The sequence below is a fragment of the Bactrocera neohumeralis genome, chromosome 5 (assembly GCF_024586455.1).
Source record: "Bactrocera neohumeralis isolate Rockhampton chromosome 5, APGP_CSIRO_Bneo_wtdbg2-racon-allhic-juicebox.fasta_v2, whole genome shotgun sequence".
Lineage (NCBI taxonomy): Eukaryota > Metazoa > Arthropoda > Insecta > Diptera > Tephritidae > Bactrocera > Bactrocera neohumeralis.
Genome location: NC_065922.1, coordinates 50,193,378 through 50,218,391, shown reverse-complemented (window position 1 = coordinate 50,218,391; position 25,014 = coordinate 50,193,378). Strand labels below are relative to the sequence as shown.

General features: G+C 34.9%; 1 long non-coding RNA gene and 1 other non-coding gene across 2 annotated transcripts in view; both read right to left on the bottom strand.

Moving 5' to 3' along the window:
- Window positions 1-5,298: 5,298 nt before the first annotated feature.
- The window catches only part of LOC126759605 (uncharacterized), a 140,320-nt gene continuing 120,604 nt past the window's right edge, over window positions 5,299-25,014 (bottom strand). The window contains exon 3 of the long non-coding RNA XR_007667030.1: window positions 5,299-5,385. This is a non-coding gene — a long non-coding RNA (uncharacterized LOC126759605). The remainder of the gene's footprint in view (window positions 5,386-25,014) is intronic.
- Trnah-gug (transfer RNA histidin (anticodon GUG)) lies at window positions 22,635-22,706 on the bottom strand. Its single transcript has one exon. It is a non-coding gene; the product is annotated as a tRNA-His (tRNA).

Here is a 25,014-nt window from a genome sequence, read left to right as displayed (position 1 = left end):
CAAACTGTTGCCGCATTATCTTCCGTGATATTCGTTTTCGGGACACCTGTGTTTCATCACAACAACGCCAGTCACGCTTATCAACAGTGACTTACCAGAAGCTTCGGTAGCTTGATTGGGAGCATCTTATACATCTATTTTCTTGCCATCATACGATTACTTTTTGGTCCTGTTTATGGCGAATAATATTTTGGAGAAAAAATAGATTGCGAGAATCGATGGTCATGATTGTTTGTTAATAGAGACGGGTGTTTCTATTAGAGTGGATTCATGAAAAGCCCTTCAAATAGTAATAAGTTACCAAACTTTATGGATCAAATTTGAGCTAAATCGGAACATTCTCGAAATATTTAAAATAAAAACATCAATTTGTGGGATTATAGGTGAGATGTTTAATGTGAAGGTGAGTTGTAGTTCGAGATTTGACAACACTAGTGTTGCAATCTGGCAACTCACACTGTTATCGTAAAGTTTGACATTTTGGATCGCGTGCGTACTCAGAACGTTTTGAGTATTTGTGTTTTTTACAGTAGCTTTAAATATTCTTTTCGACAAAAAAAAAGGAAATATATCGCGAACATTTTCGCGCTATTATATTTTAGAACTAATATTAACGATTGAATACGATAGTGATGTTTCGAAATACGTCTATGTGATCGTGACAAAAGGTAAATCATGGATTTACGCATATGAGCGCGAAAGTAAACAGCTGTCGACGTAGAACAGTAAATGGTACACAACCATTTCTTTGCCATTTGTCATTCAAGAAATCAACCGCCGAAGTCGGATCACTCCTCACCACTACAATGTTAGCTCTCACAAATTGACTGACACAACTGCATTTTTGGGCACTCAAAACATCGATTCGATAAGGCATGTTCCGTATAGTCCTAACTTGGCACTAAATGAATTCTTTTTAATCATATATGAATAAAAAAAACTAAGAAATCAACGTTTTGAAGACGAGGTGGTTGATTCTAAATAGGGTATATTAAGTTTGCTACAAAGTTTGTGACACCCAAAAGAAAACGTTGAATATCCTATAAAGTATATATGTCGGGAAATAACGACGTGATGCTAAAATGAAATATGGTACTCAAATTTGGTAAAAATGGGATCTGTTCTTTTTTAGTTATACAGATAATTTTATGCCATTATGTATGAACAAAATGTCGGCCAAATTTCCGCCCCGGCTCCGTTTGCATATATCCAAAAAATTGCGATGACCCACTGCCGAATTTCGGCCGGATAGGGACAATTTCGTATATTGCGAAACCATTAAGCCAGAAATGGGTCTCATCTGGGACGACAATATTTTGCACGAACATCTCTTACACTAGCCACCGAAGAAGGTGAATTTTAATACGAAGTTTGTTCAAAAAATATCGTGAATATTGTATTTCTTAATTGTTTATTTATTGATGAATATCTATTTTTCCCTACAAAGTAATCACCCCCAAATATTATGCATTTCTTCCATCGTTTTTTGCAATTCTCAACGCACTATAGAAAGTAATATTTTATGATTTTGTTTAGCTCCTCCTTCAATGCAGTTTTTATCTCCTCACTGGTAACGTAGCGTCCATTTATGGAGCTCTTCAGTTTTGGGAACAAAACAGTCACATGGGCAGGTCAAGGAAATACGCTGGCTGTGGTATCATTAATGTGTTGTTTTTGGCCAAATATTCGCGCATAAGCAGCGATACGTGAGCTGTGGCGATTTGAATTATTCTACAACTCCGGATGTTTCAGGCGAATTACCTTGCGCAAATTGCGCATAAGCTCCAGGTAATATTCTTTATTGACCGTATGATCTTTTGGCAAGAACTCATGATCCACGACGCCTCTGTAACCGAAAAAATTGTTAGAAAAACCTTTATATTCGACTTAGCGTGGCGGGCTGTTTTCGGTCATGGCTCAAACGGTAGCTAACATTGGGAGGATTGAGTTGTGGTTTCCACGTCATAACTACCATACAAACCCTTAATTCGTCACCCTCTGGAGTAGACTGAGTCCAGAATCACCCGAGATATGTCAAAGCGACGCGGTTTTTTGTCGAAAAAAAAAAACATTAACGTGTACAAGGAAAGCAGCTGTCAAAAACTAACTTAACATTCAAAATGGCCGACCTTGTCAGCATAAGTAAGGGCTATGAGTAATCAAAAATCAAATGCCCATAGCCCGCGAAAATTTAAAATTCACGAAATTTTTTGTATAAACCTCGTAACCTTGGATAATAACCAAGGTAAGATGAAATAGTGAAGCTTACTAAACACACTGAAAACACTCGTGCCATACTAACTGAACGATCAAAAGGCAGTTGATGTTTGGAAAACTCTTTATTTGTTATGGATATTCGTATTTTTTGTTTTTTTTTTCTGTATTATACACTTTTACTTAGAATCTTTCTTATTACTAAAATGACATCCATTGTTGACTATTATCTACCAGTTATCGGTGCAGGCACTTCTTATATTCACTAGACACGCTGTGGCTATAATGAAATGTTATATCAAACAACATAGTTCTATAAATTCATCTGTTAATGAATACTGGCCCAATATCGTGATTTTTTACCTCCTTTTATAGCCAAAAATCTCTTCCAATATACACCAGGTATATATGTACATAGGAGTGTACCCTTTTGAGCGAGATTGCGCTATATTAAACACATAAATATGAGAAATATTATTAAATGAAATGCCACTTGCAAGCCGAGTTGTACAAAGGATTGAAGGTCTGTTAAATTTTCATTACGCGCTGCAGTAAAAATACATTTATTTCACACATAAACTCGCGCAACTTTGTAGTAGCCATCGATGGCTATGACTTTACCCACACTTAAATTTTTTCTGAAATAATTCAATTTGTACAACCATAAGAGCAATGAATTATTGCCACTGTAGTGCATATTCGTCAATTTCATAATAAAACAACGGATTAATATTGGAAATTACTGAATATGCGAATACAAACTATACAAATATAAATACGCGTATTTTTAGAGTGTATACCCTGTAGGAAACGGAACCTTTAACTGTGGCGTATCAAATATTTAGCAAACACGTAGCTGATTCCTACTGGGTGTCTTCTAAATTACCTTCACAAACCTATATGTGCGCAAACTGTTTAAGCGAATGACTCAGACAAACAGTTATGTGCATACAAATGCACATATTAATAGCACAAAACAGTTTTTTCTCTCAATAATACTGTTTTGCTGCACTTTGATCCATTTTGCTGGCAGCATTCACCGCAATATCCGACATGGAACAATCAGGTAAATTTCATTATAACACAAAAATCGCTTTTCGTTACTGCTTTATTGGTTATTAATCCAACAATCAATGCTGTCTGTTGTTTTTGTTGTAACTGCTACTGTTTGTTGTTAGTGCAAGTGCCACTGACAGACGTGTTGCATTGAAATCGCTGAAATCTCGCTGCATTTGCATTGCGAGTCTTTTTCCTAGAATATTTCCCAGCAATTGTTGACTCGTATTTTTGCATTGGTATTGGTGTGTATTTATATGTATGTATTGTAGGTGCATGTGTCTGCGTGCTTTTAAATTAATTTGCATGAGTTGGTATTTTGGACTGCTGCGAATTCTGCTCACTGCTCAGTTTTTATTTTATTTTTTTTTACATTTTTCATTCGAAAACAGAAAACACGATAACTTCGACCACATCGAAATTATAATACCCTTCATCGGTGTAATTTTTATATTATTAAGGCTATAAAAACATCTATATCCTGATGATGATCGGTCCTTTTGTGTGGCAGTTATATGCTTTAATGGTCCGAACTGAACAATTTGGTCGGAAGTTATTCCGTTGTCTTGGATAATTTTGTTAAATTTTACAAGATGCGTTCCAAAGTAAACTTTTTGAATCTAGCGCCCCCTGGGCCGCCATCTATATGTCGGCTAGTGCGTCAGAATCTGCTATCTTTATCGATTGTCCAGTGAGAATTTCATGACATTTCATCGGAAGTGAAGTTATTGCGTTTTAAGAGTCAAGAAGCAGAATGAGACTATTTTGATTAAAATAAATTGATCTTGCTGGAAAAACCGTATGTTCAGGAATTAACAAAGTTTTCTTTGCAAGAACTAGATTCTGATCTGACAGTTTGTAAAGCAGCTATACCATACAGTGCGTTTCGACAAATGAGCAACTTCTTTCTTAGACGAAAACATGTTCAAAATTTCATAGCAATATCTCAAAAACTGAGGACGTTGGAATATCGAAAGAATCAGTGAAAACCAGTTTGAAAGATCATTTGGGCTTAAGGAAAGTTGATGCAGGATTTGTTCAAAAATCGGTTAACATCTGTGAAACTTCTTTCCGATTACCAGGATGTCATGAAATGTATTATTACTGGCGATGAGTCTTGGTTCTGTGGTTATGACCCGGAAACAGACGATCAGTTGGCCGAATATAGTGGCAAAGGTGAGCCAAAGCCGAAGAAACCACGTCAAAGCAGGTTATTTTTACGATTTTCGAGGTGTGGTGTACTACGAATTCCTTCCGACAGGCCAAACTGTCAACAAGGAATACTATTTGAGCATCGTGCGAAGCTATACGTAAAAAGAGGTCGGAATTATGGCCTGAAAACTCTTGGTTTTTGCGCCACGATAATGCACCGTCGCCTACTATATTGATTCTTCGTGGGTTTTTCGCCAAATTTTCAACCAATATCGTCCCGAAATTATTTGGTTCGCCTGACTTAGTTCCGTGTGACTTCTGGTTATTCAGCATACTCAAACGAACGCCCCCGGGAATCCGTTTTAAATCGATTGAAGTGGACTGTTCGAGGACTGGAAAAAACGTTGATACAAGTATATTCGGCCAAGGGGGATTACTTGGCTGGGGACGACATAGATTTGAAGAAAAATTAAGAATTTTAAAATGATAAGCAAAGTATTACAATTTTTTGCTGGAAGTATGTATACAGACGACAAGGTCAAATCGACTCAGCACGCCTCACTGATTATTTACATATATATCTATATACTTTATTGGGTATCCGATGTTTCCTTTAGAGTACTACAACCTTTGTGGCAAACTTTGTAAACCATGTTCACGGTATAAAAAGATGGCGGTATCAACCACAAAACGGTAGCCTACATAAGAACAGGCGCAAATATTACACATGACAGCTAGGAGGAATTGTGATTTTGAGGGCCTTCATGGAATTATTTTAGTGCTACAGTTAAATGTTATATAGTTTATAATAAAATATTTTTTTACATTTATTCATTTAATGTATTAGTAATGAATTGATAATTATTATTACACTCACATGGATTTATCTACCTCGTAACCGCGAAATTGAAACACAAGACTCCTGCCGTCACTTTGGGGTCATTTACAGCGACAGTTGGCAACCTGTAAAAAAATTAATATAGAGGACTGATTTCTATCAAAAAGTTATTTCATATATATATTGAAAAAAGTAAAATTTCATCTCGTATTTATATTAAGCGTAAATATATCATATTAATAAAATGCGGTAATGAACGTTTAATCGCGAGGTATTAATTATAGCTCTAATTAAAAGTACTTTAGTGATAATTAACTTGTAAATTTAAAAAAAATATTGAAAAGCAAATCACACCTAATCTTGTATTATATCGAGGGGCTCATGATGATGAGACGAACTGATTCCAGCCATGTTAGCGATTTCTCGCCAAAGCAAACTCGATAGCAATAGTTTCGTTTACTGCCTTAGTATATAGTGCTTTCCGAATTTTATTCGTAGTATGCGAAAATGAAAAAAAACGATACAACAAAAAATAATAAATAATAACACTAAATTTTAGAAACAAAGGAAGTTATACCAAAAATCCAATTTTAACCAATAATATGCCCGCTTGCTACAGTTTGGAAATGAACCTCTTCAATAAGGTTGCATACCTTCGATTCAAAATTCCTCTTAGCTGTGTTGTGCTAAATATACTTTGTTTTATTCTACCAATTAGTTATCGCCGCATTGGATAAAATAGGTGTATAAGTTTGCCTTACCCCATATTTCCAATACATAGATTTACGATCCTCAGATCGAATATTGAAATTAATACCAGCTTTTTCTATAATGGAATTATAGAAATTCTGGAGGCGTCCTTAAGGGGGTATTCTGGTCTAGAAACAAAAATAGATTTTTTTATATTTTCAAATTTCACCTATTCAGTGATATATCTATAAAAGGATTTTTCAAATTTTTAATTATTTTCACTTTTTTCGAAACTGCCTTTTTTAAAAAAAATAATACCCACGATTTCTAAGATTTTACTGACCGATTTACTTGAAATTTTAAGACAGTCTTCTCAATGTACTTGTCTATGTCTGGAACTAACCATATTCCCAAATTACAATTTTAACTATTTTTAAAACACCCCACTTCATCAGCTGCTAGTTTTCAAAAATTGTTAACAAATTACTATTAAAACCTGTATGGTAAAAAAAGAAAGGATGGACTAATTTCAGGTGTAACCGAACATTTCATTATCTTGTGTCTTGCAAAGATCAAAGTCAGTGAAGAACCTGATGGTTACAAGTTACATGGGGTCTAGGGCAAGTTTTACCAGAATTTATCCAGTTTAGGGACAAACATACACATTTATTAGAAAAACACGCTCCCTTAATTTTAATAAAATAACTCTCATTCGAAAATCTTTCAATTAGGTATAGGGGGACTAAAGAAATTATTGATCCTATTCAACCCATTTTTGACATACACGCATACTATTACAACATTTTTTTTTTTCATTTTTCTATAATATATCTCACAGATTTACCGACATTTTCAATAAAAAGTTCGCAATTGGAACTTTGATCCACATATGCGGTTTCTTGGGACGTAAATAGTTTTGGTTCGAATTGGAAAATTTTGGGTAATAATGTGGTCAAATTCAAACACACTACTCGAGAAAAGTTTTATCCCAATACATTCATTGCTGATTGAATTGCAATCTGGAAAGTGAAAGAAATAGATGGATTTTAAAATTTGGTTGTATGAGAAGTAGGAGTGGTTGTAGTCCGGTTTCGTTTATTTTAGCACTGGAAAATAGGAATGTCAGTCCAACATTATACACCAAAGATTGAGTAAGTTCTGATATGTCATGATGTCTTTTCATCGAAATGTGAAAAGTCACGCCTACCATCAATTTTTTACCCCGGCTCCTATAAAGTCCTTTTGTTTCATCCCAGGTGTAGTATGGAATTTAATACTTCCGTCATATTTATTTATTAATTTATCGCGTTTTAGTGGATTTAAACTGAACCGTTATATTGGGAGTGAACGTTTATATCACCAGATTTCATCCATTTTTACAGTGTCGGTTGGGGTATTTAAGTGATTTGTTGAGCGAATCTGGATATTGTACCTTAAGTTGTTTAGGAGATATGTATTTAAAACCTCTTAGAGGGACAGCCCACAGCCATTTTTTTACTTTTTAGCCTACATTTAGTTATAGAACTTGTAGATTTTCGTTTAAAGGCGTTTTTTCACCCATCTACGAACTTATCCTCACATGTATGCCAAGGATTAAGCGTACCAAGTTTCATTGATATCTTAATTTTTTATCAAGTTACAGCTAGCTCAGACGGACGGACGGACAGACGCACAAACAGACAGTCACTCGGATGTCAACTCATCTCGATCTCCCGATCATTTATATACACACAATCAAACAACCGTTGGAAGACCAAACTATTATACTCTTTAAGTAGCAACATGTGGCAAGATAATACAAAAAGTAAAAAATCACCTTTCTCATATTAGAGGATTGATCAGTCAAGTCATGCTGTCTCGAATTACCCGCAAATTATGACCAAGAGTAAAGGTAAGTGTACCAATATGTTCATAATGGTCTACTTTCAATAAGCAGGTCAATCAGATGTCTTACCTTTATATACTATATTCAATTTCATTCTTCTAGCTTTTACATATTTGTAGGCAATGTGGAACAAAAGGGTTTAGTTTTTTCCACACAGGTTTATAGGTTAGCTGTTTTTAATGGGTTAAATTAATGCCTTACATAATCTCCCTGAATTTCAGCCTGTGTTAAACATAAACAATTTCAGTCACGGTTGATACAAACACTGATGATAAAGCAGTTCAAAAGATGATCACACACCATTTGTGGGCAAATATGATTGAATGAATTCACATTATAACTTTATTACAAACACCGAGTGGACAATAAGCCATTCAAGCCAAAGTGAAGCGGCAAAAGCATTAATCAACTTGAATACAACAGAGCGCCAGCATGGATGTACGGGTATGATACCTGTATTAAATGATATTGCCAGCATACAAATTGCAAAATTAAAGTATCATCATCGCTAATCGTATTGTCATTATCACAATAGCCATCCGTTGCTTTTGTAATTACTGGCGCACTCAGTGCTGCCAACCATGCTAAAAGGCGTATATTTCACTTCTGGTCATTTTGTAATTTGCAATTGAAATGTTTGACTGGTCATTGATTATTTCACACTTACAAAATAGTTTGCCAAGCAGTGTGTGCCTAGAGGTGCGGTCGTTAAAATTTTACAATATTTGTCTGTATATTTTAAAGCAGCTAAGAGCTGGTAATCTTTTCAAAGAGATTTCCTTACACAAGTGTGAACATTTCCTGGTTCCGCTAGGTCATGCGTATTTTAAGTAAATGAACATTATCTACTTTAAAGAGTTATTGCTTACCTAGTGTGTTTACATGTCTGAGTACTTAACAGGTACTTTAATACAAATTATTATATAATCTGAGTTTTTAACATTCTTAGACATATACAAAAAACATTATTGAGCTCGGTTTCTTATTCTCTTAAAAAAATATGTTTCGGGGAATAGTTTTTCATTACTTAATACCAAAATGAAGGTCACACAGATAAGATGAGGTTTTGAAAAATGGGAGCTATCTAAGCAAAACTTTGTGAAAATATTAATGTATTTAAGTGGAAGTCGAAATTTAATATTGAATATAAAAATAGGACTATGGACGTGGCTCATCCACTTTTATCATGAAAATTTCTACCGAACACTCTTTTAAATTCCACCCATTTTAAAACGATATTAGAGGGTTTGACTAAGTTTATACCATTGAAGCATTGTAAATATATTTTTGGCACACGGTTATTTATTTTATTTTTTAAGAATAAAAACTTTTGAAGAAAATGTGCTTTCCACCCGAACTGAGACTAAATGACTTATGAATTTAAATTTTAGATAAAATAAATAAACATATTTAACGTTAATTCATATTATCTTGAACTAAACTCTTACAAAATAATCTTTTCTTATTAAATAATATCAGGTGAGAACTCCGCAAAAGAAGATATTTGTAACAAAGTAAATTCTTTACTTGGCGACTCTATTTGGAGGTTCTGAAAACTTTATTATTTTAACTTTTTTTAAAAAATTTCTAGTCAACATTTTTTATTATATCTATTTTTGTTTTTTTTTTTTTTTTTTGTTATAATACTCTCGTATCATGTTGCTACAGAGTATGTATATTAGCCTATCGGTTGTACGTAACACCTAAAACTAAGCGATATAGATATAGGGTTATTTATAGGTTGTCAAAAAAGTCTTGCGGTATTTTCGCTAGTTGGCGCTGAAAGCGCGTAGTTCTAGTTTTATCCGTATTCGTCGCATCGGGTCATGCTATACCATTTTGTAAAACTCATTTCACGCGCTAACACGTGTTTGATTGATTGTCGTTTCTTTTAAGTCATTCGTGAGTTATAGCGTCGCAAACATGGAGCAAAACAAAGAGAAAGTACGGCATATTTTACAGTACTACTATGATAAAGGCAAAAATGCATCTCAAGCCGCCAATAAAATTTGTGCAGTTTATGGACCCGATACAGTTTCCATTTCCACCGCACAACGATGGTTTCAACGTTTTCGTTCTGGTGTAGAGGTGGTCGAAGATGCGCCACATTATTTACTCTCCGAATATTTACACCCCTGTATCTATACTATGGAGGATGGAGTCATGTGTAGAAGTTCACGCAAGTGAGGAAAGTTGAGAGGGGGATGAGAGACCCCCATTTTGATGAAAGATTAAAGCCCACCGTCAACAAACTGATTGGACCTTATCAGTGTGGCTTTAGACCTGGCAAATCAACAACCGACCAGATATTCACCATGCGCCAAATCTTGGAAAAGACCCGTGAAAGGAGAATCGACACACACCACCTCTTCGTCGATTTCAAAGCTGCTTTCGACAGCACGAAAAGGAGCTGCCTTTATGCCGCGATGTCTGAATTTGGTATCCCCGCAAAACTAATACGGCTGTGTAAACTGACGTTGAGTAACACCAAAAGCTACGTCAGGATCGGGAAGGACCTCTCCGAGCCGTTCGATACCAAACGAGGTTTCAGACAAGGCGATTCCCTATCGTGCGACTTTTTCAACCTGCTTTTGGAGAAAATAGTTCGAGACGCAGAACTAAATAAGAAGGTACCATCTTCTATAAGAGTGTACAGCTGCTGGCGTATGCCGATGATATTGATATCATATTGAACCAGCGTAAACACCACCAACAATGTCAGCCTGAAATCCAACGCAGGATTGCTCTTGCCAACAGGTGCTACTTCGGACTGAGTAGGCAATTGAAAAGTAAAGTCCTCTCTCGACGAACAAAAGCTAAACTCTATAAGTCGCTCATAATTCCCGTCCTGCTGTATGGTGCAGAGTCTTGGACGATGTCAACAACGGATGAGTCGACGTTGCGAGTTTTCGAGAGAAAAGTTCTGCGAAAGATTTATGGTCCTTTGCGCGTTAGCCAGCGAATACCGCATTCGATGGAACGATGAGCTGTACGAGATATACGACGACATCGACATAGTTCAGCGACGGCTACGCTGGCTAGATCATGTTGTCCGAATGGACGAAAACACTCGAGCTGTGAAAGTATTCGACGCAGTAACCGTCTCCACTCCGTTGGAAGGACCAAGTGGAGAAGGACCTGGCTTCGCTTGGAATATCCAATTGGCGCCACGTAGCGAAAAGAAGAAACGACTAGCGCGCTGTTGTTAACTCGGCTATAATCGCTTAAGCGGTTTCTACGACAATTAAGAAGAAGATCTATACTATACTGAAATTAAAGGATAACCCTTCTATTATGAACTGAATGTCCCTTCCTTGTTTGTTTTTTTTTTATAATTTTTTTTGATTTCCTTTTACACCCGTGTTAAAGTATGATTTTTTCGGACGCCCTGTTGTAATATAATAATATACGTAGATTATACTTTATATTTCGCGATTTGGCAAACTTAGTGTTGCAATCTGACAAGTCACGACTATATCATAAAATTTGATATTTTCAGTGACCTGAAATATTCATCTCGCCCAAGAAATGGAAATTTTCCCGCAATTATTTCTTATAACTTCCGGCTCAGCAACAGTGTATCGATGATGTTTATTGGTGACATGGTGAATTCGATAAATTCTTAGATCACTCCAAGACGAACTTTGTGAAGGTAAATCAGTGTACGCAAAATGTTATTACAAGAATGTCAAGTGGCATATCCCAAGAGTTAGACAACCATAAAAATGAGTGGGACTAATAGCCTTGACAGACGGCAGCGTTAATCCGGATTAACTGCGCACTTAATCAGATCCAAATTTGTAGGTGACAGACGGCAGCTATGCGAGTTTGAAACTCTCATAAACAGCTCATTGTCCTTTTTATAATATTTTCAAAGAAAATTGATAGAAGATAAACATTACGGTTGTTAGCCGACCAATTTTTACCAAACCATTTTTTATTACAAAAACATATCAACACATTATTTTTAAAACTGCATCATAACATAGAAGTTTTATTGATATTATATTGAGAATTTGATAAACAGCTGTCAGGGTTGCTTGTATTTCATTCACAATAGATGAAAATTGGCCATTTTTAACAATGTTGCCAACGAAAATCTCATAAACTCCCTAAAATTTTGAGAGTTATTTTTGGATTCAGCAACGGAGTTAGCTGTGGTAACTCCTGAATTAATCCCGAAAAATGCAATTAATCTGGTTCAACGCAGCCGTCTGTCAATGCTATAACAAACATTAAATATTGCATGAACATTTGACTGTAAAATAATTGTTAACGTTGGATTCCAAACAAATTTGTCAATCGCTCGAAAACGGCTTGTATCTTTTGGTCGAAAGAAATATAAAAAATACGATAGCGGTAAATACGTATTTGACATTACGACAGGAAGCGTATGAAGCCGAAAGTAAACTTCAGTCAGCTCCGTGAGTGATGAGCCGAATCCAAGAAAACTTATTCGTACACGAAGCACTTTCAAGCAAATAGTATATTCTGAGGGGTATACAATCATTTGTTTGTCAGTTGTCATTCAAGAAATCAAAAAAACCGACGGCCGAAGACTGATCACTCTTCACTACGGCATCGATTTAATAAGTTATACACCGCATAGTCCTAACCTGGCACCTAATGACTACGTTTAAATTCCGTACATATAAAATAAACTAAGAGGTCAATGTTTTCGTGATCAGATTGTTGATTAATATTTATTTATGTTCTCCAATATAGAAATATAAAAGACTACCCTTGTATCAAATATACCTCTATTTAATTTTTCGTACACATTTTGTTTCAATAACTAAATTTTTCAAAAAAACTGTAGTGGTTACAAAACATCAAAATTATGGGATTCAGATAAGATTTTATTAAGTTATAGTTTGGTTATGCATTCTTCTTCTTAAAAATGAAAAAAATCCTGCAAGGGTTGAGAAAGCGAGTGGGAAAAGCTAAAATCATTTGAGCTATTGTGAAGTTCAACTAAGAAGTGAAATATGTGTTCTGTTGGAGAGTTCCCGCTTGCGTTTGTTTGAAACTTTTTTAGAGTATCACATTTTCATATATACATTTAAAGTCGCTTAATTTTTAACCAACCTCGCTGAAGTAGAAAAACGAAACGTTGCTATTAGGTCTACAACTTTGCTTCTGCCGTTTTTTTTTGTAAATTTTTTGGCTTCATTGTATAAAAACGGTACCCAAAAGTGTTTCCCTTATTCCCTCAAAAAGCAATGCTTAAGTAACACACGAAATGATTTTTTCTTGCTTCTCACTTAGAAGAATCTCATATGATGCAGTTAGAGTTCTCAAGGTCTCAATCTTACCCAAGTGTTATAATTCATATTAGTTCAACATTAGATGGAATAAATAACTCGATATCCTTTTCACTTTCATTAAAAATTATCATTCTCATAAATATGTGAGCGTGCATGTACTTTAATCTTCAGCGATTACTTTCTATAAAATCGTCCATAAGAGGATGATGCCTTTACCCTCTCTTCGTTAATATTAGCCAGTGGAAATATTTCAACGAATGCAAAATCCTAATTCTAAATATAAATGTGCCACGTAAGACGAAAATGAAATCACCGAATTCTGAAAATTTATTTTTAGCACGAAAAAAGAATTCAATTCTATTTTCACTGGAAATACCTTTTTAAAAATAAACTCATTGGATATGATAGCAAACACAACTTCTTATATACATATGTATAAGTGTATGTGAGCCAATTATTTATATCTCCAACAACAAATACTACGATTGATGAAAGCATCCCCAAATAAAGTATGTAATATCCAACTGTGTACTCTTCAACTGTGATGGCTGGCAAGGACAGCAACTTCTTATCATTTAGACATCCACAACTCAAGTGCAGGAAATAAATATTTATAAATGTATACATAAATTATTTTCAATCTGATATTCATTAGTGTTAAGTGAGTTTTATTTGCAGCAAAATTAATGCATGTATTCAGGCGCACACGCACCAACACATTCAATCATAAATACAAACCAGAGGAAGGAATGTTAGGAGGTTAGAAAAAGTCGGTTAGCAACAGCCTTGAATTTATATCGTGAAATATATGTAAACATATATATATAAGGAAATATGCATCTACAAATATAAAGATGTATAATGTTTGTATATAGTATAAGTATATCAGGCTCGTAAACGTGCTGACACACAATTACTTTCTTTCCTCGAAATTTTGCAAAACAAAAGTGAGTTGAAATTTGTTTGTTTGTGTACTGTAATCATGTCAGATGAGTAGACAAATGTGTGCGCTTAGGAGCTAAAACAAAAAAGTATACATATATTAAATCAAATATATGGGAAGTATAATCAAAAAGTTTACGTATTTAAATGATTTTATTGGTACGTACACGAGTGCATATTAATTTTATAACAACTCATCAGAATTACATGCGTTACACAGTGACTCAAAATACTGTATACGGAATATGAGGCGGTTTGTTGCTATGGAAAGGGATCAAAGTGGATCTTACTACTCTTACTTTTGAATCTTACTTTCGAAGCCAATATTTAGAAAACTATTCCCCACGTAAATTAAAAGAGAACGAATGTTAAATATACATGTTTGTCAGGTAATGATTGAAGTATTTAGGATTTTTGATATTAATTTCGAGTTTTTAAGCCACTGTGAAATAAAAATTTTCTCACAAAAACAACAATTTTGTTTTTGAGAGGGCACCACTTTGTTAAAAATATAAATTTTGACTAGTTCTGTATTGATTTATTGTTATAACAAATTGTTTCGGTTTAGGGACTTAGGATTGGACTTAGTTTTAAGCAGAAAAATTTTTTCTAGCTTGCATGTGGATATAAATGAAAAATAAATGTCGGAACCTCTTCCGTGAAGAAAAATTTATGCAACTCCAATATGGGTAGAAGAAAAGATCTCAAGTTCACTTAACCACATAATTATAGGTTCTATGTATTGCATATCGGCAGCAAAGTAGCACCAAGCTTGCAGGGAGGCTTATACTTATCTGCTTTCTTTATGTAGTATATTAGTATTAGTACTCAAGTAATAAGATATTGAAGCAAAAACTCACCGTCTATACACTTACTCACCTATAATAAAACAATAACAAAATCGATTGAATTTTTCGAACAATTCGACAACCACTTCATTTAGATATTAAAAGATAATTGAGAAGAAATAAAATTAATATCGATGTAAGAAATGCTTTATGATCAGGAAAGTCTTTTAACGAAACACTAACCCAGTTGTCTCAAAAGGCTATCTGTTAGACGTTAGACAATGCTGTTACTGAAGTTTTGTTACCATCGAAGAATTGACTTAATTTGCACGGAAAATATGGAATTAGTCTTTAAAGTCTTCGTTATTTCAAAGCAAAAACAAAAGTAGCGTGTATTACTATTATATTTGAGGAGTAATCTGATATCTATTCTATCATAAAGTTATTTTCTTACAAATTGTCGAAGAATCTTACCAGTTTCAGTATTTCAAAATTATTTTCGCCGCGAAAAAAACCACACACAAATAATTTAAATGTTGGAAGAAAAGCCCTTGTTAATTAACTAGTATAATTCCCTACGGTAAAATTTGATTAGACGAGCTGAGTTCTATCTTATTAGCTTCGGATTAAAACTAAAAATAGTCTCTATGATCTATGATAAGAGTAATGATGATGAAAATCTATGACTAATTGTCTTCCAGGAAAATAATTAGGAAAGTACGCCTTAAAATTTTATACGGGCTACAAGTCGAACTACGAAAACGACTAAAGCCTCGGTTTGGCAAGCAGTTGGTCAACTGAATCCATTGAATTCACAGGTACAGTACAAAATGTTCCTGTGCCAATGACACAAAGAAGTGCCCATGGTGTCGAGAATATTGCATCAATTGAGGAAGACCCAAATAAGTACATATCACGCGTCAGTCTCAAGCGTTGGGCATTTCTGGGACGTCGTTGTGGCGAATTTTTCTAAAAGATCTTGACTTACAAGATCAAATTGACGCAAGAACTGAAGCCGCTTGACCACCAAATAGTCGTATGTTCGTGAATTGGGCTGTGCAACACATCTGGCTGAATGGCTTCGTCAATAAGCAAACTATGCGTTGTTGGTCAGGCAGTAATCACACACGCACTCGGAAAAAATTACGGTTTAGTGCGGTTTATCGGTCGCCGACGTCATTGGACCATACTTCTTCCGTTATAATCAAGATCTGCACGTTATTATGTATGGGAATCGCTACCGCTCAATGATGTCCAAATATTTTTAGCCCCAATTGGATGATATGGACTTGGACAATATGTGGTTCTAAAAGGACGGCGCCACATGCCACACAGCCAATGTCACAATCGATTTATTGAAAATCAAGTTTGGTGAACGTGTTATATCACGATATGGCCCAGTCAATTGGCCATCTCGGTCGTGTGATTTGACTCCGTTAGACTATTTCCTGTGGGGCTACGTAAAGTCTATGGTCTATGCCAACAAGCCAACGACGATTAATAAACTTCGTACGAATATCGAACGTGAAATTGCAGCAGTATCGGCCGAATTATGCTTGAAAACCGTCGAAAATTGTGTTCAGCGTCTAGACTTCTGTAATCGTGCCCATGGTGGCCATGCAAGAGAAATCGAGTTCCATACATAATGTCATCGAATGCACTTTCACGGGAATAAAGAATTTCATTGATATTCTAAACCATTTTATTTAGAAACTTTTAACATTTGTTTTGTAGTGCTTTTATGGAAGACACGTTATAAGCATTTAGACATGACCTTCTGTATATACGCGAACGAGCCCTCAAATTCGTGTAAAAAAACAATCGCCGAAGAATCAAAATAAAAATCTTTTTATACCATTTTAATCTAAAAAAATGCACCTGAAAGGGTATTAGAAGGTATTTTTTATTTTGGTTTGGATTTTTGGTTTATTTGCGATAAAATATGAGACACACTGTACGCGGTGATGCTTATTCGAGTGTTCGCAATGGTATCAAAATTTTATTAATGTCGTACGAATAAACATGAGGAACAATAAAAAAATACAACAACAAGCGATCATTGCATACGGAAGCCAGTACTTGAGTAAGCCGGAAAAGGAAATGCTACTCACACCAACGAAAAAAGGAGACGATGGAGAGAGGAATAAAAGATAAAAAAAATAAAAATGAAATAAAAGAAACGCAAAGAATAAACAAAAGTTCGTTAACAATGGCAAACTGATAAGCATAACTTACGCTGCAGTGGCATGTGCAGAGTGATAACGGTATAACGCCTTCGGAAAAACTTCGCTATACAACAACCTCGATTAAGGTCACACTATATGTATGTACTTGCTATATATAGACTTGTAGGTAAGCAGGTGACTGCGCGCGTGGATGTGTGTATGTGTGGGTGTATTATTGGCAAAAGTTTAGCTTCGAAATGAGGCATACATTTGAGGCACGCAGACAGACACACAAGAAGTAGAATGTTTTCCGTATTTTTTGCACATATTTTTATAACTTCCTCTTGTTGGGAATTCTTTTGTTTTGCACATGAATTGAGTTATTCAATCAAAAAAGGAAAATTGCGCAAAATTCGTTTATAAAAACAAAAATAAAAACGAACTCATTTTGATCGGCCTTTGCAGGCAAATGTCAGTTTGAAACGCGTTTTTTTATTTTGCTTTGCTTTGCTTTATTTTTTACCATTAATACACACATACATGTGCACATATACTTAAGTGTATGATGGTAGATAATTTTGTAATAAATAAATGTAATAAAAACTTCTGTAATCAATTTCAATTTTAATGTTTTTCATTCGTCTCTTCTTCAATTTCTTTCATTGCGTGTGCGAATCCTTATAGTTTTTGTATTTCATGGTGTGATTAGAGCTTAAATTTAATGCCATAAGATGAATATATGTCGGCAATTTTTTAAAAGAGCATTTAATGCCATAGTTCTCATTTAACAGAGCGATTTATCAAACAAAGCTGAAGCCATACATTTTTACAAGCTACTGATTAACTTAAGTAATCTACTAACTGCAGAAGAATACAGATAATGGAGGAAAATTTTAAACATATTTTTGTTGAATAAAAAAAGAAATATCATTGACTTATTATGCGAGGTTCGGAGAAATCCCAGATAAACAAACTGGGATATTTATAGGCACATACTATTAGCCAAAAGAATTTGACCTTGCGTGTATAACTCGCATCCAGAGCTTGAAATGGGCGTAACTGTATTTACGAATGCCTACTACATAGGCCCAACGTTGCGACTCAAGCACTAAACGAAACAGCCTGGTGGAACAAGGCGCTTGGGTCTTGCAGACCCAAAGTACGGGAATGCTTCAACTGGGTCAAGCACAAAGCGAGGACTCTTGAAACGAATATAAAGATCTCCTAAGGGACAACAATAAGTTGAAGTCCAGGACAAAGCAAGAAATCTGGAAGAACTTTTGTAGTGGCGAGACTTAGAAAACCATTTCCCTAAAGCCTCACCTCGCCCGCTCTAATTCACAAACGTTGCGGAGGGTGGACAGAAAACGGCCGGTACTCATTAGAAGACCTAGTTAGTGTGCACTGTTCCGGCTTTAGGGACGCGGTAGGTCCTAGGTATGAAAGGAGTAGTGCGGTAAACTTTCCCGAACAGATCTTTTCGGAGAATAAAATAAAATGAGCAATCCGCTCACTCGCCGCATATATATCTCCTGGTACGGACGGAATCATTCCAGCTTAACTACATTTAATTAATGCTGAAAACGCTAGAAGAAATATGTCGAGCGTACACATTAGGGCCACAGCGTCTCCTAGAAACTTATCCAAGGCGCAGCATGCATATACAAAAGACAGATCAGTAGAGACTGCACTCCATGGATTGGTATTTAATATCGAAAGGGCTTTTGAATATAAGGAACGTTCAACAACGTCTATTCTGAATAGTATCCTGTCAATAGGTGTTGATCCCGCTATACAACACTGGACCAGAAGGAGAAAGGAGAATGTAACGACGCTAGAACGATCAAGGAAATCTGTAGAGGTACTCCGTAAGGTGAATTGCTATTTCCGTTTCTTTGGACAATAGTGGTTAATAAACTGCTAAGAGCTTGGATGGCTAAGACCCTATGATAGTGGCATATGTGGACGACATTGGAGTCTTAATAACGGATAAGTGTCTAAGGACAATTAGCAGTATTCTGACCACCACTCTCAATACAGTAAATGGGAAACAACTCTGTTACCTTCAAGATCACCTGCGAATATTTGGAATGTACTCAATCCTATTTTGCTTAATAACAATTACACTAGGCGTCAAATGAAAGTATAAATGTAGTATATACTGGCAACCTCAGATCATTAATTTACTTCCTACATTTTTGCTTAAGAATAAATTCATAAAGCATTTTATGTAGGAGCACCGTTATGTAAATAAACAGTTGGAGTAATATTTACACTTATTATTTAGACAAAAAAAATATTTACTGCATCGGGAGTGATTAGTCTTCGCTGGTGAGCCTATGAGTGCGCGTCAAATGAAAGTATAATTTTAGTTTTGGTTAATTTTTTTCAAGGTAAAACTGAATTATACTATATATTTAATACATTTGTATTTATTAAGGGAATTTATGTTATGGTGAAAAATTTTTTTTTCTGTTCTTAGTAAAAAATATAAAAAAATTGAAGAGAATCGGATCTTAATTGTAGAAGATGGGAAGAGGGGTGAAACGTATCAAAAAAATGTATGAAAAATATTCCATTTCGATCAGAGAGGGGAGAAAAAAAATTTTTGAATAATCCAAGAGAAGAAAGAAGAAGCAAGACTCAATACGGTGGAGGTCCAAAGTCCAAAATTTCTGTACACGCTGAGCGACTTGTACGAGAAAAGCTCCTGAAAACCCTGAAATTTTATCACGGGAGTTGATTAAAAGTTTTGGTTTGGATGTTTCCATTAGTACATTGAAAAGAAAATTACAAACATCTGGTTTTAAAAACTATGTCGCAAATAAACGAGCTATGTTTTCCATTTCGAGTAGGAAAAAAGGACTAGAGTTTGCAAAACAATATCCAAATATGCCAACCACATTTTGAGATAAAGTAATTTGGTCCGATTAATTCAAATTCGAGCTAAGGAGTTAAAAAACACGTAAGGGAGTGTGGTGTAAACCTTCAGATCGCTTAAAACCACAGTGCATACAATCATCAGTGAAGCATGGAGGTTGTTATCTCATGGTTTGGCGCTGTTTCTCAAAATTTGGTGTAGGTAGTGTACTTAAATTCGATGGACGAATGATGGTTGCTTCATATGTCGACATTCTTAGCGAAAATTTTAAAATAAATGCGGAAAAAGTTAACTTGGGGTCGTTTATCTTCCAATAAGATAAACGCACATCTCGCCTGACTACTCGCTTTTTTGAAGAAGGCTTAAAGAAAAACTGGCCTGGCCAACTCAGTCACCGGATTTAAATCCAATTAAGCATTGTGGTTAATTTTTGATTCAAAAATACCAAAAAGCAGCCGTACAAACTTGGAATAATTTTTCTTAGAGACGAAGCGTCAACTTGACATTATTCCAATGAAAATATTAGAAAATTTGTTTCGAGGCATGCCAAAACGTCTTCCTGCAGTAACTCAGAATAAAAAAGGCAATATTAATTACTAAATTTACTTTTAAACCAAACGTTTCGTATTTTTTTCAAAATTTATACTTTCATTTGACCACTTTTATTTAAGAGTCCCTTTTTTAAAGTGGAACAAAATTTTTTCCTTTCTATTCCGGAAAATTTTTTTTAATATATAATTTGTTACTTAAATACTTATGTACATAAATGTAATATTAATGTATGAATTATTAGTTTTTTATTTTAATAAAACTGCATTGAAATAACGTCTGTGAAATTTATACTTTCATTTGATGCCTAGTGTATATCAAATTCTTTGAATTAAAAAATCGATAGCTTCCATTTGTTGCAATGCTCCATTTAGAAAGGTATACTGCCGTGACCAGGATTCGGCCACAACGTAGGGTCCTAACCACTAGACGATCACGGCTGCTGGACACTTGTTATCGTAATCTAACTATTAAAAAGTAATTTAAATCATAACCAACAGAAATATGACTCAACACAAGATAACTATGTTACGAAAAAACTAACGAACAATCTACGAAAAATAGGAGAAAGACTAAAGAATAGAGTTAGCAACAAAGAAATATTAGTGATTGAAAAGTATAAAAAATTGTAAGATACTTGACCTAGAAAATTTACAAACTACTTGTCATTTTGAAGCCAAAATCTGCATTTCGTTGCAGAAGACAGACAAGTCAATGTAGTTATACATTCATTATCATAAGACTAAGGCCTAAAAAGAAGGCTTCATAACAAAAAATCATAACATTCAAATATCATAACAACAAGGAAGCTTTTGTAATACAAATTCGCTCAAATAATGGTCTTAAGGTAGGCCGTCTCTTACCCAAGAATTCGAGATTGAAATCGGGCCATAAATTTGCAAGCCTTCAGCTACCACCTATGTGAATCCTTGTGACTAACGTATGACTGACTTTTTACTCAATATGACGACCCATCTTTAGGGTCCAGTATTGAATATTTCTTATTATCTAAGATAATACTTTTATGATAGCATGGCCTTGCACTAAAATTTGGTAAACTCTGGACAGTACTTCATCCATAGAGCCAACGTACAAATTTTCGAGCAATCGATGGACTTTAAGTTATATATAACGGTCAGTATTGGGTAAATTTGACTCAAAGGGCATATTTTCCTGATAACAATGTACCGTACAACTACCTGTAATACAATAATTTCTGATTGGCTTTATACCGTACTTATCGGTCAATACTTAAGAACATATAATAACGTAAAATAAGGCCCAGGTCCTACATTATAAACATAACTAAATCGAAAATTTAATTGGAGTACTACGGGCCTACTAATGGCTTAAAGGCGGCCGTCCGCGCTTCGACGCTTCTGCCCTCGCTTTTTCAACCAATCAACCAAATCAAAAATGACAGTTCTCGCTTTTTATATCTAAACAATATTACTTGCAACACAATCACACTTAATCACCAATTTCCTGTGAAGAGTACAACAACCACATCGAATTCCATTAAAGCACTAATAGTTTAATGGCCATGTTAACAACTCTGACCAAGAGCAGCAAGCTTATAAATTCATTGCAACCCACAAGCGACTACTGATACAGAATTAAATATTCACAAACATTGTTAATCAAATTAATTACTCGTCGCTACCTCTTCAAACACTGTCATGCATATAAACACAAAAGCAAATTTCTTCGAGTAACTGCCAATTTTCCTTCTGTTAATGAATACGTGCTGGCAAACACGCCTGTCATATTTCATAAACGTTTTGAAAAGGACGAGCTTTAACCCCCGGTGACCAATTTTCGGATGCCTTTAATTAATTTCGGTTTTGATATTCCTTACAGGTGACTTTGTAGTGCTTCTTCATCAAATTTAGGTTGAGCAGTTAATGGATGAGATGAATTGCGTTGCTTTGAGTTGTGGCAAATCAAAGTGTAGGGTAGAGAAGCTGTGAGACCGTGAATGTGTATGTAGAAAGGTCACTCAAATGAAATGATATGAATTTAAACTTGCTATTAACTGTGAAGTTTGTAGTTATTAAGTCGAAAATTAACTAAAACAAAAAATTTTCAATTTACAAACACATAATTTCAATTAATGAAATATCTGATAATTGAAAAAAATAAATAACAAAATTCAAAATAACTGCACAGCTTCCATCAATTGAAATGTTCCTTTTGGAATGGTACATTGCCGTGACCAGGATTCGAACCTGGGTTACTACGGCCACAACGTAGGGTCCTAACCACTAGACGATCACGGCTGTTGGACGCTTATTTTCGTGCTCTATTCAAATGCAATTCAAAGCCAACAAAAATATAAATCAACGTAAGATAATTACTTTATTAAAAAGCTAACGAACAATGTACGAAAAATGGGCGAAACGGTAAGTAAAAAGCTGAAAATGGTGCAAGCAATAGAGTTAACAACAAAGCAAAATTAACCATTGAAAAATAGATCAAACTAAGTGAGATACAATCAGAAAAAGCTTATGAAATAATGATATGGCTATGGTGAGTATACAGGGGGCACTAACGTTAACGTTCGGCAAAAATTTAATAACGTTGACTTTTGCTATTTGATGTGCAATAAATTTCTCTTGGACGTATGATTTGAAAAACTGTGACATTATCTGCCAAACTCTTCGTGTCGAAATCGTCAAGTTTCCATCGAGATGCTTGAAAAAGGAAAGTCCAGTGAAAGCGACATTTTCATTTATGTTTTAATAAAAAAAATGGCCGAAATAAAATGGAAAGGGCCAATTTAAACAGATACACATATATGCAAAGGGTGATCCATTTCGAGAAAAACCACAGAAACTTCAAATTTAATGGCGAGAATTTATCATCATTCGTAAGAACATTCTTAGGCATTTATTTCTTGAATATTATCTCTTTCAAATGTCGGTTATCATGCCGCGATAACGGTCGCCATTGTCGATTACGTTCTCACCGGCATCAGTTTTGAAGAAATATGGATCGATGATTCCATCGGCTCAAAAACCACACCAAACCGTTATTTTTTGTGGATGAAATCGCAGCTCTTAAATCTCTTCAGGTAGTTCTTCGTCTGAAATGCGGCAATTTTATTTGTTTACGTACCCATTGAGTTAGAAATGGACCGCATCGCTGAACAAAATTTGGCTCGAAAACGTCGGATTTTCTAGAAACTTTTCAAGAGCCCATAGTGATGCGATATCGCTTAGGACGGTCGAGCGGCTTCAGTTGTTACACAAGCTGTATTCCACACGCCAGTCCACGTTGCTGCGAACGGCGCAAAATCGACTCTCAACAGAGACACCGTGACCAACAAGTTCGGTATATGCGACTGGATGAGGGGATATACAGAAATCGACCAACCTTGGCTGAGGGTTGTGACATGTCAATCACTTTGTTTCATTTAATATGATGGAATTCAAAATGTTATTATATGGAAAGTAGGCGTGATCGTCCGTTATCTGTTAGACAGTTACTACTGCATAGTTAATATTTTCGAATAGAGCTTTATATTGAGAGTCGGGGTGGTTATTATCCATTTTTTTCACATTTTCCCACCGTACGCTGAAATGGTAAAAGATATTTTGTGCGTTCGCACAAATGATGTACTTGCGAACGAGAGCTTTTCGAAATGCTTTGAGGACTTGAAAAACCGTTGACACAAATTCATTACGTGTATGAATATAAACTTATTTTGAAGTTGTCAAATTTACTCGATATTACTGATTTAATTTTTTTATCCAATTTTTTATTTTTTTTTTATCGTATTTGCATACCCCTTCACTTGTATAGCAAATAGTCTTCAGTGTTTACACTTTCGCTAATGTTAATGACAGCAAAATTTACTACAATTACGACATTTATGAGCGCAAAAACACAAGTGTCAAGCAAATAACTGCAGGCAATTTCAACTTGTTCAACTACTATTTGCCCTCATACATATGTATATCTATGGCCGATATTATTTATACAAATCTTTATGGACATGTACTTAAACTAAAAGTTCACAAAAGAAATGGGAACAACGGTAGCCCAGGGCTAATATTACTACTTTTACTTACGTAATAAATATTGTTGAGTTTTGTTTACTTCTATCGAGCAACTTCAGTGGCAGGGAAGTGGCTACATATTGCTTTCCCAGTTGATTTATAAATTATTTTTGTAATAATTGTGGGGATTTACACATTTGAAGGGAGATTAAATGGAAGCAAAATTTAATAATCCCATTTTGAATGATATCAGTTTATGACTCTCCAGTGAATAACGCAAATAGTTACAAAAATTTAGGAAAATAGTAAGTATTTAAAGTATAGTTCGTCGCTACTTAGATGTTTTATTTTATATATTTTTTTTGAGATTTGTGGTAACTTCTTGAATATTAAAATTAAATTTTTTTGATTCTAAAAACAATAATAAATATAATAACGAAAGAAATATGGAAATCCTAGGTTTTATTTTTTATAAATTTAACACTTTTTTGTTTGTGTTATAATATTGAAGTTTTAAAAATTACATGTCACGTTGTCTGTCCGTGATGGACTCTTGTACTACTGAACCGATTTTAGCAAAATTTAG